Consider the following 18,778-nt stretch of genomic DNA (forward strand, 5'->3'; position numbering starts at 1 on the left):
CAATTTTCCTAAAACCATTTGGCACCGCCACAAATAGCAATGACATTGCTATTAAGTATAGATTTTTTTTATCGATCTGACCTGACGAAATCGGGAAAAATCGTCCAAATGTTGACTGAGAATTGCTACTTTATAGCTATATTATTGCAATATTTTTTACAACTTTATACCTATAAATTGATACATTATATCAATTTTTACGTTGAAAAATGCTACTTGGGATAATGGATGCCTGCCATTACTAATTTATTAGAGCGTCTTCAGTTTCGTACGATACTGTGCAATACCTCTGGTGTGAAATAGTTGCTTCAAGCGCCGTGGCACGCTGCAGCGCGGCGGGCGGGCGGCCAGCGCGAAACGCGCATTGGCGCCTACAAACCTAACAGGGATACTTCACGCGTTGCGCAATGCGTGAAGTATCCCTGTTAGGTTTGTAGGAGCCAGTGCGTCGCCGCTCCGCTTTGTGTTAGCTCCAATATTTAATCTGGCGGAGTCAGCGTTATTCAACTCATGATTTTGAAATGTTTGCACATTCTGTATGGATGATTCTCGTTTTAATTGATGGAAAAAAATATGTATTAAAGGAAAATATAATGTGTGTTTTGTAAATATTAAGGTAGCTCCGTATCAAACTTGATGATTTTCAAAGCACCCGAATTTCTACACAATTTCTTATAGCCTTTTATAATCGATGGCGAAAAAGCAACAGCCAGGCGATAAAGTGTAAAGCCCGGCGATAGGAACTATAGCCCGGCGGCATAATTTTTTATCGCTTCGTATAGCCCGGCCGTATGATTTTCTCCGCATTCTACAGTCAGCTATATGATTTTCTGTAGCCTTCTTTAGGCGGCTATACGATTCCTATTGTATTTTGAAACGCAGCTCTTATCGCCAATTTTTACCAGGGAGATGACCTGCAGCTAGGTGACTCAAAATTAAGATTTTTCACCAGTACATAACCGATCACGGAAAATCATTTGAGCTTCTGGGGGGTTGAGTAGGCCGTAAGAGTGTACCCTTCAAAGACTCGAAATTATTTTTTTTTTAAATCTTTAATTCTTTAAAATCTGACATGACGGGCCCTCGCGGAAATGTGCTTTCCGCCCGAGAGGTCCCGGCATTGAGAGGGTGATCCTAGGAGGATCTTTAAACAAAGTGTGGGGCTTCGAACTGCTGGGTCCCGAAAATTTTACTTTTTACTCGACGGGCCTTCCCACGAGGGCCCCGAGCTCCTTTGGAGGAGCGCGAATAGTGTTGCATAGAGCCACACATCTATTTCATTCTGTAAACTTCGCAACAGCCAATAAAGAACGCGCGAACCCATTGGCAAGTATAGTCCACCTTAGGTATACCCGCAATTCCGCCGTTTAGGAAAATTTGCAGGCGAGCGCGAATAGATATTTACTCGAAACAGAGAAAGAAAAATAAAACTGAAATTTCGCTGCATAAACTTTGGTAAAGCCAATAAACAAATCGTAAACCCACTGGCTGGTATCGTCGACGTAAAGTTCGCCTTCAATTCTGCCATATAGGCAACAAATACACCGAAAAGCGCGAATAGTTATCTCATCAGAAAACTCACATGTATGTTACTCCATTAATTTTGATAAAGGCAGTAAAGAATGTGAACGCCGAACCTATTGGCAGTTTTAAATCGCCCTTCTTAGCTTTTCATCCGGATCGTGTGGCTGTTTTGAAGTTGCATTCTGAATTTGATCGCGCACGATTTGAACCGGCAAAATTGCAATCTGAAAGGTATCCTCTTTCTTAAATCACAAAAAAATTTGAAATGGAAATTTTTACTCATTTTAATTTTTGCTTTTGGATCGAATCATGCAAATGAATCAGTTTTTATAGCACGGAACGCCTGTGCTTTCAATATTTAAAGCAATTTCCTGACGATTCGAGGAATATTTTTCTCATGTTTATCCAGATGTGAAACTGAACTATAGGTACTTAAAATGTACATACATTCGGTTATCTGTGCACGACGAACCTGCATGGTGCAATTTATTACCCATAGTATTTTTTCAAAGTGATAATGCCAAGAAATTATATTTATACATGCAGGCATCTTCATGTCAGGCGAATGTCACAACCAAACTTCTGAAACTCTTTGCCTCCCTTAATTCAAAAATCTAAATTCTTGTATATGCACCCATCTTCCAAATTCTTTGCAAAGACGTGAATAGCCTATGATGCAGAATGTCTATAAATAAATTAACTAACTAACTAACTCTCTATAAAATTACGACAATTTCATACCAATTCAATTTCAAAATCAATGAAAACTGAATTCAATGCAGGGCCGGATTTACCTATTTGCCGCCCAGGGACGCCTGTATTTTGCCGCCCCTTCGCATTCGTTTTGAAACATCGATACAACCCATCAAGTGAACGTGCCAGCGGGGGAGGGGTGCATAAGACGCGTTTACTCGTGTTGGGCCCATTTTTTGTGAAAGCCCTGTCAACACCAGCAAAAGTTCACGGAACTTTGCGCGAAAATTAAGTTCCGTAAACCTATCTCTGTATGGACGAGGCCTTTCATTTATAAGAGAAGAACTAAAAAATTATAAAAGAATAAACATGAATGTGGTTTAATGATTTTAATTTCCGCCACTGCGGCAACTGCACTGTGTATGGCGCAATGCGCGAAGTATTCATCGAGTCTTGTAGGCGCTAATATGTGTTTCATGCTGACCGGCGCGCCGAGGGCTTCTCCTTTCCATCTCAAGTTTTCGTCATCATGCTCTTTGCGCCGCGCCGCTCCAGGCCAAATTGCGTGTTTGGTTTCTCTCTCAACTAGACTAATGAGAGGCGCTGTCTCTTGTATCACCGAAAAACGAGCAAATTAGAAATCACTATACTTTAACTCTCAGGAAATGAGAGATTTTTTCGCCTTCTCTCGATTGTATTTTTTTTTCTAAATCAGATTTTTTCTTGATACCTACGTTTAAAAACATTACAACATTTGACGCCCTCTAAATTTTCCGCCATGGGCCGCGGCCCATGTGGCCACCCCCTAAATCCGGCCCTGATTCATTGTTTCCCACTTCTGGCTCCCAGTTTTAGCGCAGGAATTTGGAGTAACGTGAAAGCGAAATACCTGATAGGATCATTTTTTTGAAGCGCCGCACAGTGAATCGAGTTAATATGAGAGGTCGGACAACATTTGGAAACTTTAAAAGCTTATAACTCTCTTACATACAAAACTTTGAGGTCTTAAAATGGTTCCATTGGTTCCTCGTGAAATTTTATTTCAAGAACACCCCTTAAAATTTAAAAATGCGACGAATGAAACATCAAACTGTGCAGTTTTAGTTAAACATTTCATGGCCGACCTCTCTAATTGACTCGATTCACTGTGCGCCGCATATATATAGCCAAAGTATGGAAGTGCGTATCTGCGACAGCTAATTTGCAAATAGGTATCCGCTACATCATTTTCAAAAAATTCCATTTGTACTTAATTCAAAATACTAACAGAAAATTTTAAAGCGATTTTTGGGTCATGTACTTTTTCTTTAAACATCATAAAACATAATGAGAGCTTTCAATACACTGCAATTTTTACGCACTTTTTACGAGCTCAGTTATCGATTTCTTGGAATTGATGCTCGCATCGCTCATCCAAATTTTTCGCACCATTAAACACAACCTTTCTTATAACCTGCACTCAAACTTTTGAAAAAGTCGTGTATTTGGTAATTTTACAAATGATTTATACCCCTGTCGTTTTGATTTATAAATGTAGCTTGTAACTAGTTGTTGCCTGGATAAATAGCTTTAGCCCTAACTTTTAAAGCTCGCTCACAAACAGCAATACAAAACTTACTTCATGATAAAATTTATGGTCATCAAATGAAAAATGCGTACAGGTTTTGAAAGAGCATCCAATGAGCATTTGTTCGGACCGTAACGGTACATTTTATGTCATATATTTATTAATGGCATGCATCATTGATTCGGCTGACCACGAATGCAAGGAAGATTTCAAAACAAATTGGTGGGAATGAGGAGTTAAGGTGCATAATTTATTCGTATAGGACCTATTTATAGAAGCATTCCAACAAAAATCGCAAGATGCTAGTCTGCGATAAATCTTGACCATTACCCTCATGCGACACTAATGCTTAGAAAATGTGCAAAGATCTCTCCACCCCCCCCCACCCCCCGCCTTTGAAGCAAAGCCCCCTAAACCTCTTTTGGAGTAGGCATTGAGTTCCACAGATCCCATTGGTGAGATATCTCTCAGACCTTCCTCGACTGCCCCCCCCCCTTCTCCTGAGGGAAGAAAAAAGGGGAAAAGAATGAATAAGAGAAAGCGAGAGAATGAATAACAGCAAGAAAGGAGGACGTGTGAATCCGTTCTAGTTTTCATGCAGGATGATTGAAAATATTTTCTCGTAGAGGACAAAACTTTTTCTTACGATCAATTTCCTCTCATCAGGTAAAAAAGATAGTTAAAAATTTGTATCGTAAAAGACAATACCTACAGTTTTTCTTTCAAGCAGTAAGTTGTTTCACCTGATAAATCAGCGGCGAGTGTTGACAGGGTTGCCGTGATTTCAGTTTTAGAGTCCCCAACTAAAGTGGCAGCCCTGTCAATGTATTTGCTCCCTTTCTTTGCATGGAGAGTTTGTTTTGATGTAGAGGTGGACTCTCGGGATAGCGTGGGATATCCCCTCCATTTTGGCCTCAACCTGGGAGCTTTTTTTGAGCTTGGGAGTTGATTTCAGAGAAAACCAGTGGCACCATCGTGTTTCTCTTGAACTTTTACATAAGTATCACTAGTCAAATCGCAAATTCCTGACACGTGCAACATCTCCATTCCTATTTAAAAGCCATCGCAGTCTCCAGCCCCATAGAATCGTTATTTCCGCGCAGTATATAGATTCTGTATTGTCAAAACATTTGATCAGTACGAGCAGGGATGCAAGAACGCTCCATGTAAGTTGTAATGTTGGTTACTCCGACTGCACTGGATAGTAAGAGCGAATGCAGGCAAGATTCTCAAAGGTTAGAAAATGAGCAGCGGCATGCAGGCGAGGAATGGAAACCAAGGAACTAATTCGTATGATTAAAATAACAAAATCCGCCACACAAGCCGGCTCTTGTCGCTAATTACGAGCGTGGCTTCGGCGAGATGAAGGAGGTGAGACAGGGGAGGGTGGGCCGCAAAGCTATGAAGTATGAAACCGAACCTTTGCGGCTACACGCATTTCACTCGACGAACTAATGACGTTGCCGAGGTGGGTGTCACTCTCACTCCGAAATCCGGTAGGCATCCTCACTGCCGTGCTGAAGAAGAACGCCGTATGAGCCAGCAGACGTTGCCAAGTTTCCTCCGATAAAAACAGAATTTACTGGAGAAATTGTGAATAATATTTTCCGAAATTTTCAGACAATTTTGCACGCAATTTAATCTAAAATATCTGAAATTTTCAAGGAAAAATGTGCGTGGGTGTTGTCAAAAATACATGTTTTATCAAGGAAAATTCGGCAACTCTCGGATGTTCTTACGGCGCTCTTCCTTAGCACGGCAGCTCAGTCATGCCACAGGTATACTGCCATGCTAAGGGAAAACGCCCTATGAGCCTTCAGGCGTTACCGAATTTCATTTGATAAAATACAAATTTCTCGATATGCTTATGAATATTTTTCTTCCGGTTTGACAGTAAATTTGTTTTGCAATCTTACTTAAATTTCCTTAAAATTTCGAGAGAAAATATTAATAAACTTCCTCAAAAATAAACATTTTGTGGGAGGAAATTTGGCAACTCTCGCATCTGTATACGGCGTTTTTCCTTAGCACGGTATAGTGTAAAATATTGGGTGTGATCCGACCCTGTGGCCCCGCGCCGCGCCGCGCCGTGAGCAGAGCTGCAAGCCGTCTTGGTAAAATTTTGGGTAACTTTGGATTAATTAATTCAGGGACGTGACCTGGCTACGAATGGAAACTGGTCTTGGTTTTCCGGCGGCTGCGGCTGTTGGAAAATCGCGCCATGTAGTGTGCCTCGAGAACATTCCTATAATTTTTGAAAATTCCAAATGACGTGTTGGGGCGCAGGGTATTGTCATCTAAATCGCGTGGGTGCAATGCCGATGTACAATCACATAACAAGTTTGCATTTGCGTTTATGTCACGTGTTCTTTTATCACTTAGCGGTTCAGGTGGATGAGCAAGGAATGTTCATACTTAGCATTTCAATAAAATAGCAGCCTTCATTTTAACATCATACATGAGCATGAGCACTCTTTCAATTCCAAAGAAACAACGGTGAAGCACAACGGAAAATATTCGAAGTTGGGTTCGAACCCAACATGCAACTATTTGAACTCCCCGGTGGGCCGGGTTGCATACCCTAGAGTTTGCGGGCGTTTGAGATCTACTCAAGACTTACGCGCTCGCGATTTACGGCTCTCGCGAGTACTATAGGAGGACCTGGGAGGACGGACAAACTTCCCTTTCAGGACATTCTCGCCTTCATGGGTGTTTCGGAGGGGCTTTTTCAACTCCAAAAGGGGGTTGAGAGAGAGGGCTTGCCTGAAAATTCCGAAAAATTGCGTCCTTGTTGGCTAGATTTTGAGTTAGTCTTACCGAAAAATTGATTCATGTATAGTATCAAGGTCATTCTGCATTCTTCACATTTCCTTGAGGAGGAGTCTACTCATCCGATAAAATTCGCCGAATTTTCTCTCATGTTTTAATAGAAAATTTCTTCATTTCTTTTTTTACATAAGTGGCCGAATTTTATCTTATTTTATCAATTGGGAGCATCATTTTTTTCTTCCTCGTTTTTAACAAATTGAATCAAGGTGGGAACTTAATTGATGCTCGGTTGATAGAGCATCCCCACAGACATCACTGTTTATAGGCATCAATTTTATTCGATCCCAATTACACTCTCATTTTCGCTTTGTTCAGACCGTTTTATTGGAAACGATCAACCGCCAGCACAGTAACATTTGCATTGATTACAATACTTACGTAATTCTTAACGCAAGCCTGACCATCAGAGCCCCGCAGTGCCTCTTCCAGCACTTAGGAGCTAATTTAATATATGGTCATGCTCCACGATTAGCGCACCTGCAGATGTGTACGTAATTTGATATGATCAAAGAGTCTGTGGCTCTTAGACGGAACGTTGTAAGAGAACGAAGAGAGGAAATTCGACCCCAATTAATAGAAATAAGCATCTTAACATATCATTTATTGCCAAGTATTAGATTGTTTGCATGCGTAATATGGACTCCCATACCGCCGTAATGAGGAAGAACGCCGTATGGACATTTGAGAGTTGCCAATTTTTCCTTCAATAAAGTGTTTATTTTGGAGGAACGTTATACATATTTTTCCTTGAGATTCTCATGATTTTTTTCTGAAATTGTGAACAAAAATATTTGAAACATTGGTAGAAAAATTTTCATGAATTCATCAGAAAATTTGTGTTACATCAAAGGAAATTCGGCAACGCCTGAAGGTTCATAGGGTGTTTTTTCTTAGCACAGCAGCATGGACGTCTGGGCGATCCAACACAGTTAGGAGCTTGCTTTTTTATTTCTCTGCTCGTTATACACGCATGTCTATAGCGATACCCTTTCATGCAGATTTTGATCGAGTTTGACGACATGGACTTTATCCTGAATGCTTCAATCGGTGAGTGTGACTGATCGACGTCCTCCCTGATGGCCTGCGGGCTGATTATTGAATTTGATGGACAAAGAAGACATTGGGAGTATGGAGCGATCCTGTTGGTCGAAACGGGTGGCTCTTACAGACTAAAGGGGAATATGACGGACTAACTGTAGGGTCTCTTGTCGGTTGCAGTTAGCTAGTCTATGACTACTTTCTTTGTCCATTGCAACCATCCGCTTCCATTAATAGGATCGTCATGTTATGACTCTGTCTTTTATGTCTATAGCTTTGCCTATAATTTTCAATAATCGGGCGGCTGGTCTAGTATTAATCATATTCCCTAAAAAACTCGATAGAAAGAAGGAACTCCCTCTTTTCTAACGATTGATTTATGGGATTTTCAAGTATTATCTCTTTATCAATTTTCGACCTTTTTTTTAGTTTTATTATTTCAAATGATAAGTTTATGTTTTCTCTCCTCTATTCTGTCATTTGAAGTTATTCTTTGTCATTCTTTCTCATTTCTTCGGCGGAAAAAGTAAAACTCTTTATTTTTATTTTATCTACAGACTACCACCACGCACTGGAAAAAAACCACATTGGATCTAGAGTCCAGACTCTAGAAAACTTTGACAAGGAAAAATACTCTTGATTCAATCGGATTTTTGCTTGAATCAAAACGAAATCCGCTTAAATTAAGAGGATTGGTTCTTGATTTAAGCTAGATTCTGATTGAATCAGGAGTACTTTTCCTTGTCGATGTTTTTAAGAGTCTGGACTCTAGATCCAATAATGTGTTTTTTTTTTCCAGCGCGCGTTTCAAAGAACTGGACCTCGAAACAACACTTCACAAGTTAAAATTACATTTTAAGCCTTATCTGCTACACTTATCCTTCCTGAGCAATTGACGTAATACAATCTGCGATATTGCGAATCCTCGCCTTGAACTCAAGAAGCCTCGTGCTTCCGGTTGGTGCACCACATCATCCGACCCACCTACTTAACCGAAAAATATGAACCCTTTCTCAGGCCCCAATGCTCAGCGTATAGGCTATTTAGTTTGCTTCAAAATATTGTGTTTCATGACGTTTGAGAGAGCTCTCAGTTTTCTGTTATCCTCCTTACTTTTTGAACCACACTTGTCTTTCTTTGTAGTTTTTAAGGTTTCTCTTGCCATGTCTCTTTTGAATTCAAATAATAGGATGTTAAATCAATGAGAACGAGAACTATATACGGTGAAAGAATACCCTGGTAAAAATCGGCGATAAGAGCTGTGTTTCAAAATGCCGTAGGAATTCTTATAGCCGGCTAAAGAAGGCTACAGACAATCATATAGCTGGCTGTTGAATGCGGAGAAAATCATACGGCCGGGCTATACGATTAAGCGATAAAAAAGTATGCAGTCGGGCTATAGTTACTATAGCCGGGCTTTACACTTCATCGCCTGGCTGTTGCCTTTTCGCCATCGATTATAAAAGGCTATAAGATATTGTGTAGAAATTTGTGTGCTTTGGAAATCATTAAGTTTGATACGGAACCACCTTAATATTTACCAAACACACGTCATATTTTCCTTTAATACATATTTTTTTTTTCATCAATTAAAACGAGAATAATCCATACAGGATATGCATACATTTCAAAATCATGAGTTGAATAACGCTGTCTCCGTCAGATTGAATATTAGAGCCTAACACAAAGCTGAGCGGCGACGCACTGGCGCCTACAAACCTAACAGGGATACTTCACGCATTGCGCAACGCGTGAAGTATTCCTGTTAGGTTTGTAGGCGCCAATGCGCGTTTCGTGCTGGCTGCCCACCTGCCGCACCGCAGCGTTCCACGGCGCTTGAAGCAACTATTTCACACCAGAGGTATTGCACAGTATCATACGAAACTGAAGGCGCTCAAATATATTAGGAATGGCAGGTATCCATCAAAAGTACGGAGCTTTTCTCGCAAAATAAGTCAAGATACTACGGCCCAAAAAGAGAGCAGTATTCCAAAAACTCACTAAGTCCTAGCATTCGTAATCAGCGACGTTTAGCATACACTTTATCGCCTGGCTGTGAGTTGCTTAATCGCCATCGGCTATAAAAGGCTATAAGAAATTGTGTAGCCGGCTATAGAAGCTATTGGAAATCTTACAGCCGGCTGTAGTAGGTCTATGGTATTTTGAAACACAGATTCTACTGCCAATTTTTACCAGGGTAAGCAATCATTATGAATTTCGATGATCGAAACATAGTTTATTTAATAATATTCTAAGTGCTATACAGGAACGATATGTCTTGTATACATCTCCATGAATTAAATTTACAAAGTTATCAAGAAAAAAAATGATTACAATGCAATACAAATTATCTAGAAGACCAGGTATTTTGGAATTTTTTGTCTTTTGTTAAAAGGAAAACGGTTCATTTTGAACGCGGAAGTTTTCTCGGTTCTGGTAACGGAATTTTTCTAGTGGCGTGGCGTATGATTTGGAATATATCGATTGATCTGCCACTTTAACCTATGGAAAATGATCGATAAACAGGGTGTTTGCAACAAACACTTTTAATAATCGATTCTTTACCATAGCTTCAAATGGGGGGAATATCGATATAATCGATCATTCAAGCCTCGCCACTGAATTTTTCAGTCATAAAAACCGAATACCGGTTAGCTTAACCTAATTTCGGTTTTTGTAACCGAAAAACTCTGGTGTTAAATACGAACAGAACTTTTTCCTGCGTGAAGGTGTGGCAGGTGGCAGGCCACCTCCCTTAGAATCGATTATTGGACGTACACTTAAACAGAGGAAAAACAGTGTTGTCGAATTGCAAGGTTCACCACCAGTGGCGGTAGCGTAATCGCGAGAGACCGAAGGAGCAGAGCCTTAACGAAACTTAATCTGGGAAAACGTATCGATTGGGAAAAGCGGTCGGCCACGACCGTCAAGGAACGAATAGCAAGAAGCGAACAGGGAACGGGTGGAAACCAAACGCCAGGATTTTAATGGATATTGTTGCGGAAGGCTGCTGGCTGGAGCAAGGAGTGTAATGAGAATGCAATTTTATGAATTGAGTTAAGCTCCCAGCTCCGGGTTCAGGGTTCTTGCTTCTAGGCCGGGCGACTTAAGCCGTGAGCATTGTCTTCCCGAGAACTCCGCCGTGCTGAGGAAAAACGCCGTATGACCATTCGAGAGTTGCCAAATGTCCTCCGATAAAATGTTTATTTTTGAGGGATGATATGACTATTTTTCCTCGAAAATCTCAGGAACTTTAGATTAAATTGCGAACACAATTATCATAAAAATTGGAAGGAAAATATTTTTAAGTTTACGAGGAAAATCGTGTTTTATCGAAGGAAATTTGGCAACGCCTGAAGGTTCATACGGCGTTTTTCCTTAGAACGGGAGAACTCCCCTGAGTCCGCGAGTACCAACCCCGTACCCCACTCGCCCCGACTCGGAGCTTGCCAAAGTATATGAAACAACTGACAAGTTAATTGTTAATTACGAGGCATATTGTTCGCCAACAATAATGTAAGACACCCAGAGGCCATTCAAAAATGCTCCTCGGCGCTCTCCGAGCCCTTTTTATCTTTATTTATCGTCTTCGCATATCCTTCTTCCATTTCATTTTCTAATTTCGGATCGATGCCGCCACCATCCCCGCTAAACTACCCCTAATAAGGAATTAACAATCCTCCACCCGCCGAGGCCCGGGGGCTCCAAGCCTCCGCTCCCCGTTAATGAGGAGTTACCAGCTCGCAGATCAAAGCGAGGGTAATTGAAAAATTATTACCTATTAACCGGAGTAATTAAACTTTAGTCAACTCCCGCGTCCCGCAAACACCTAATATTAAGGCCGCGCCGTAGAGCTCTTGTGGTGAGTCTTGCGAATAAAGGATGAAGTTCCAAGAAATTTTCGATGAAAGTACGGGAGACTTAGAGCAGCACGCAGAGTAACAGAGCGGTTACAGAGGGTAAAACATTCCAGCTCTGACGAGCTAAGGAGGAACGCCGTATGAGCCTTCAGGAGTCGCCAAATTTCCTCTGGCAAATCACTAATTTCCAGGAAATTTTTTGAAAATTTATCTGCTAATTTTGCAGATACTTTTTTTTTGTAATTTGATCTAAAGTGTCTGAAAATTTCGAGGAAAAATATTCATTATTTTCCTGAGAAATAAACATTATATCAAAGGAAATTTGGCAACTCTTGGATGTTCTAACGGCGCGGCGTTCCTCTTTAGCATGGCAGAGCTGTAGGGGAGACCGGGGTTATGTTGGCCACGGGGCTATGATAACCATCGTGAGAATTTTGTAGAGGAAAATGTAAATTTGATGTTTTGATGAGCAAAAAGGTTGGCAGCGATGTAGACTAACAATTTAAAATATCAACATCGATGGTGTCCCCCTCTGTTATGCTCTGTGCTGTAACATTCTTGTTTACCTTCGAAAATAGCCGAAAACGCGATTTTTTTAATTTTGAATTTTGTTTGCTGTGGCGAGTATTTATTGTGTATCTTATTAATCTTTGTTTCTATTTGAAGTAGACCCCTTTCCTTTGATTTTAGTGTATGGATTTATGGCTTTTGACTCCTTGTTTCTTAGTTGGATGACTTTGATTTGAGGTAACCTCGATCGGGGCTATGTGGACCATTTTTCTGGGGCTATGTTGACCTACTAAGAAGACATACATTTTATACTTTTTTTTGCGTAAGGTTTCAAATCCATTTTCTTTGAGTTTAAAACGGTCCTATTTAGTGGAGAAGTAGATCTTCTTATTATTTGTTAAGTTGCTTTTCACGCCAACTCACTTATTAAATTTGATACTGTTCTTTAAATTTTTTTTTTTTATTTTTAAATTTTCAGCTCCAAAGGTATTGAGTTTTACAAACATTACGAAAGATAAGTGTAAGGGCATAATACTAAGCTTTTTAAGTGCAATTACAATCAACTGAACAAGGTTAACATAGCTTCCTTACAGGTGGCTCACTTAGCCCCGGGGGTGGCCAATATAGCCCCAAGCAGGGGCTATGCTGACCAAAATGGATTTTCTTATAAAAACGCATGAAACTCACAAAATTAAAGTATTTTGTACAATGTTTTCCGTTGATTTTAATTTTACACTGTATGCTCAAGGATTAGAGCATTAAAGAAATGGCATTCTATTCTTCTGTTTCTTCAGACACAAGTTTTCAAAAAATCTGGTCAACATAGCCCCGGTCTCCCCTACTCACTCCCACCTCGAAAGACGTGGCAGCTACGACCGAGATTTTTAACAAAACTCTACAAGTCGCCGGCTTGATGTGCCGAAATAGGGTATATTGATATGGGTTGAAATTGGATCAGTTTCATAGCTTGACCCTCAATCTATGAGAAATCCGGCGAGAGATAAAGTTCCGCTCCTAAAATGGCATAAAAACACGAAAGAACTGGACAGAGTGTCTGACATTGTTATTCATATTTCGGAAAATCAAAATGAAACAGGACAAACTACAACGTCTCAAAGTGAATTGCGCGGGCTTGCAGTTTTGCCGTAGATATGCTCGAATTTTGGGGATAAATGTTTCGTTTTGGTAAAGAGAGATCGTCTCCAAATACGGCACTAAAACAAATACAGCACTTAAGCAATACAGCACTTAAATATACTAAATCTATAATTAAAAAAAGATATTAATCATTAGCAATAGAGAAGGAGAGGTAGAATAATTATTATGATATAATAGTTTATGTAACTCTGAGGTTACTTCTAGAGATATGTAAGCTAACTAAGCTATTGGACTCATATTTCAACTATAGATAATTTTAAATCTCTTATCTATTGAAGTACACAAAGATCATATTAATTTACTTTATTTGGTGATTTAGGGTTATGAGATGGACTATTAATAATTGATTAATAATTTGATACCTAATAGAAGTGTGTTTTGTGTTGCGTGCTGCGAAGTCGGAGTCAAGGCCAGATGACACATTTCGCCTTCAATTTTGATGATACTTCAAGCACATCCATAAAGCTGGAATAGTTGTATCAGAGGGCATTGTGAGTTTGAGAGCCTTGATTTGTTGTCATATTTTAATTTTTCACATCTTAACAGTATTTTTTCTTACGAAAGTGTCTCGGTTCGATAGTGTCGTGAAATTGAAAAAAACTAAGATAAGTGTTGCCTAAATCGGGGACAGTCGTTTAAATAGATAGAAGCCGATCTTAAGCGCAGCACCAAGTCCGAGTCAAAACCAAATGTCTCATTTCGCCTTCAAGTTTGATGATACTTCACGCACATCCATGGAGGACGAATAGTGGTATCCAAGAGCCGTGTGCGCTCGAGACAAAGATAAATACTTAGACGGAGCCTTCGTATTCAAAAGCAACGGGGACAAATGGAGTCAATCCGGCGATGTGTGCTTGTGTGAGTGTGTGAGTGACCGCGGGAATCTATGCGTGGCCTACGGAAAATTTATTTGAAATGGTCGAGATAAAGTGTCGAAATATAGTGTTCGAGTTTTATATTTTGCTCGCCATCTGGCAACATTCCAATCAAAGCTCTACTCGTGTACCATAACAAAACCTATGACGCAGTGTGGTCTGCAGTTTGTTTGTTTACAATAGAGTCCCTTTATACCCAGAGTAACGACAACTCGATTATCAGCTGACTGGCAGCCGACCTTGGCTGGCCATGGAGGCCGAAACTAGTGCACTCAAACGAACGATATTGGGGGATAAGGATCAGGAATCCTGCGATGTCTGTCACACAGAAACAACAACATCAACAAATTGATCAATTAAAGAGAAAATGAGACTGGTTTGTGAATAATTTCTTAATCTATTTTCATTTTGGACCGATGGCAATAACAATTTACTCTTGATAAACCACAATTAGGTAATATTTTCATTATTCTTGTTCACATACGAGGTACCGCCATCTTGGTGCACTAGTTTCGGCCTCCATGAGCGAGAACCAATCAGAATTGGATTTTTTTTTAGGCCACTTTCAGCCCAATCCTGGCCCAACCAAAAGTGAGTTGTCGTAACTCTGGGTATAAAGGGACTCTAGTTTACAATCAACAGTGAAGCTTACTTAGTACTTCGAAAAATTAAGATATGTCAGGGATATCAGAGTGAAAACACGCAAAAATATACGTTGGAATCAGAAATTAAGCTGTATTCTTTTGAAATGTGTAAAAATACCATGCAGGAATCGCTTTACGACTACCTAAGTTCTGCAAGTCATATTGTTTTTTCGCTTCAGTCCTTGGAATAGAATCTGTGTTTATTTCAAATGTGTGATAAGGCGAAGCATGTACTGTAAGCAAGTAGTAATATGCAGCAGCATTACCTACTTATTTTCCTCTAACTTAGTTGGACCGAGTTTAACAGAAAGGAACCAAGCCACATCAGCTGTTGCCAAAATTAACTGGGCAATTCAATTTTTTATGAAAGAACGTTTGTGCGGATTTCTGTGAAAATGACAGGGAATTTGCTTTGTACTATGGAGAAAATTCACTGAAATTTGCACGAAAATCCGCACTACCGTTTTCGTGTAAATAATTGAATTGTTCAATTAAATTTGGCAATAGCTGATGTGGCTTGGTTCCTTTCTGTTTAACTCGGTCCAGTTTATCAGTGATTATCAGATGAAAACCTGTGGAAATCTACTTTGGAATTTGAATTTAATCTGTGTCCTTTTGGAATGTGTGAAGAGATGGAGGAGGAATCATTTTGGGACTAACAACAAGTGTGCACTGTAAGTAGGTAATAGAATTTTTCTCCTTGAGGCATGACAATTTCATAAGTAGGGAGGATTTTTCTCCAGGAGAATTGAGGATAGCTCACCCTCACCCTGCTGTTTCTACCTACAATCTCCTTTCTCATGGAGGGATTGTGTGCAGTTATGAATTTTAATTGAGTATGCATCTACAGTCTCTGATTTATCAGGGCAATGATAGCCATGTCGAGCAGATAGTTGTCTCTGTATAGTTTCGGAATAATTACCTACTGCAAATAGCCTCTGCTTGTGAGGATAAATTTCATGGCAAAACTAGATTTAACTGCACAATTTGTGTGAGGCACCGTGAAATTTCTCTCAGCACAGACCTGCTCGTAGAAAGTAAGTGGCTGCGTCTTTTCAGTCTGGGGGATGAAGATTTTCAGCTGTTTTCCCTCACACTCACTTGACTGAATGTGCAATTGACATGTGTCTTAAAATATGGAAAAAAATAGGAAACTTTTAATTTATCTAGAGGATCACTTGTTTACTTTGATATGTTGATTCCAGACACTGAACTGCAGAAGTTGAAGGATTTGTTAGGAACCTCCGAAGCTCTAGCGATGATCAGGCCAAATATGCGACCCCTTCTTGCTGTTCCCTGCCAAGGTTGCATGAGGAAAATAGGAGTCAACATGAAAAGAAAGGAACAGAGTAAGTAAGGTGATTAACATTTTTAATTTTTTTTACATACCTCTTGGTTTCCAGTTGTAATTTATGTTTTAATTTGATCCACTTACTTTAAATAAGAATATAAATTAAAAAATTTAAAAGAATGAAAAAGTATGTGGTCCTTAACTGGTTGTCCTCTGAATTTTCATGGGTAGTACTTTGAAAAGTTCTGCATCATAAAAACATAATCAAGAAGCAGTAAGGAAAATGTGTTTACTTACTGACCTAACTGCAAGGGCTGACATTCTAAATTTGGGCTTTTAAAATTCCCACTTACTTATTTACCTTCACTGTAAAGTTGATGCAAAGAGTACAGTTCTAGAGTAATTAGACATTGTGAATTTGAAGAAAACTCCTCCCTCCAATGAGTATTTTCCTGCTTGAAGAAGGAACAGCGCATTTTGTGTGACAGGATGAAACAGTATGGACAGTGTGATTCTACATTATGTGTGATTGATATGCTGAAGGAAAAGCTCTCGCTTAAAATTTATGAAAAGAATCGGTCAGTTTAACTTGAAATATTCAGTTATAACTATCAAAATTCAGAAATTTTTACAGTTCATTTTGAGTGTGACCCTGGTGAATGATGATTATTTTTTTTATTTTTAGGCCAGTGACGATGCAATTTTTCCAAAAATCACTACCTGATCCTTGAATTATTGGAATTGGTCTATTCTTGCACGGAGTGAAGAATGCCTCATAGCGTGGAATATTTTGGAAGACCATGTGCAAAGAAGGTACAGATTATTCTTATTTTTTGGCATGCTGAAATAGATAAGAAAATTTGTGAGAGGATTCTCGGGGTAAAAAAGGTTAAAAAAGTTTTGATTGGTAGGTTTTTTTTTGTTTTTTTTTTCTAAAAAAAAAAAATTGAATAAAAAATTGTGTTTAATTTTAAGGCACTTTTTTGGTTTACAGAACAATTTCAGTTCACTCACCCAAATGTTTTGAGCCAAGGAATGTGCTTTTGAATTAAACACAATTTTTCTTTCAAATTCAAAAACTTTTTTAACATTTTTATCAGTATATATTAGATGCTGCAATTAATCCTTAATTTTTAATGAGGCTCTGAACCTGGGTTTACCTCTGTGTTCAGGTTACCTGCTGGCTAATATACCTACTGTGAGGACCCTCACCCAGTGGATAGGAGCCAACCTAACTACGAGGTCCTCTCACCTATCCGCGAGGTCCTCTCACCTATCCGCGAGGTCTCCTTACCTATCCGCGAGGCGAGGTCCTCGCCATGAGCTGTCAGTACCTCGCGGCGAGGTCCATGCCTAACCGACTCCCTCACTGCGAGGTCTTGGCAAGGTCATCATCACCTATCTGCGAGGAGTTTCCTAACCGCAAGGTCCAAAATATGCTGCGAGGTAATATTTTCTCCAGGGTATCAAAGAACAGTGTGAGGTTGAGAGTCTTGCTCTGTTGTCATTGTTTAATCATATAATAAATACCATTTTTGACGGCGGAATCCCATACTGCCCTGCCAAGGCAAAACGCTGTATGAACATTCGAATGTTGCCAAATTTAGACTCCTTATTCTTGAGAAAAATTATGAATCTTTTCAACTAAAATTTTCAGGCAATTTAGATCAAATTACGAAAAAAAATCTCTGAAAAATTGAAAGTTAAATACTACATTTTTCCCCCACCAATTGATTGGTCGAGGGAAGTTTGTCAACGTCTGAAGTTTTATACGACGTTTTCACTCAACGCTGCAGCATGGTGACGTTACGTCTAGAGTACACGTTGAAATGAGCCGCAGAGGACAGCAACGTCTCGGCTCACGCGGTGCGTGGCGTCTCGTCGACGAGACCCCGTTTTCGGATTTTGCCGCCTGCGGCGGTGGCAGCGTTCATCAGTGGCTAAATTTACAGGATCCATCGATGCCGGAGCTGGAGCCATACTGCTGTGTTAAGGAAAAACGCCGTATGAACATTCGAGAGTTGCCAAATTTCCTTCGATAAAACGTTCATTTTTTTAGGAATATTATGCATGTATTCCTTGAAATTTTCAGGAATTTTCGGTGGAATTACGAGTAAAATTATCTGAAAAATTGGAAGGAAAATATTCATAAGTCTACGAGGAAATTCGTGATTTATCAAAGGCAATTTGGCAACACCTGAAGGTTGATAAGGCGTTCTTCCTTGGTGGGGCAGCGTAGTCGGGAGCGCACCGTCGAGGGTTGAATTATTCATCGGTGATCTTAGTTGTGAGCCGCACCTCGACGACGTCGCTGCCATTAAGGCATCGGCCGCCGCCGCCGCCATCGGTGTGTTTGGATATTAAAGTGAAGAGACGTGTTAAATCACCGCGAACGGCAGACGTCCCCCGTTGCGTCGTGCCCGTTGTGCGCTACGGCTACCCCGCCGAAGCCCCCCGGATTCGGGTCTCTCTTTCCGCCGAGCGACAAGTAGCGCCGTCTAATTAACGCTTCTCGTCGTCGCCCACACTCAGAGAAACAATACATAGTCGAGTCAAATAAGGGTTGAACCCGGAACTAATTGTATGTTTGAGTTTTTTGGGCTCATTTTATTCAGGAGATCAAGGAGAATCGAATGAACTAAAATTCGCCAAAATTCTCCCAAAATTTGACCCCTAAACCCCCCAAAAATCCGTGGATTTTTCAGGTCAATTTTCAGTTTTTGGGGGGTTTTGGGGTCAAATTTTGGGAGAATTTTGGCGAATTTTAGTTCATTCGATTCTCCTTGATC

General features: G+C 40.0%; 1 protein-coding gene across 1 annotated transcript in view; it reads left to right on the forward strand.

The window, feature by feature from the left end:
* Positions 1-15,242: 15,242 nt before the first annotated feature.
* side-VI (sidestep VI) overlaps positions 15,243-18,778 on the forward strand; it is a 597,055-nt gene continuing 593,519 nt past the window's right edge. The window contains exons 1-3 of the mRNA XM_072300563.1: positions 15,243-15,372; positions 15,904-16,047; positions 16,675-16,802. The gene's annotated coding sequence lies outside the window, so the exon portion shown is untranslated. The remainder of the gene's footprint in view (positions 15,373-15,903; positions 16,048-16,674; positions 16,803-18,778) is intronic.

The sequence above is a fragment of the Bemisia tabaci genome, chromosome 5, assembly GCF_918797505.1.
Source record: "Bemisia tabaci chromosome 5, PGI_BMITA_v3".
Classification (NCBI taxonomy): Eukaryota; Metazoa; Arthropoda; class Insecta; order Hemiptera; family Aleyrodidae; genus Bemisia; species Bemisia tabaci.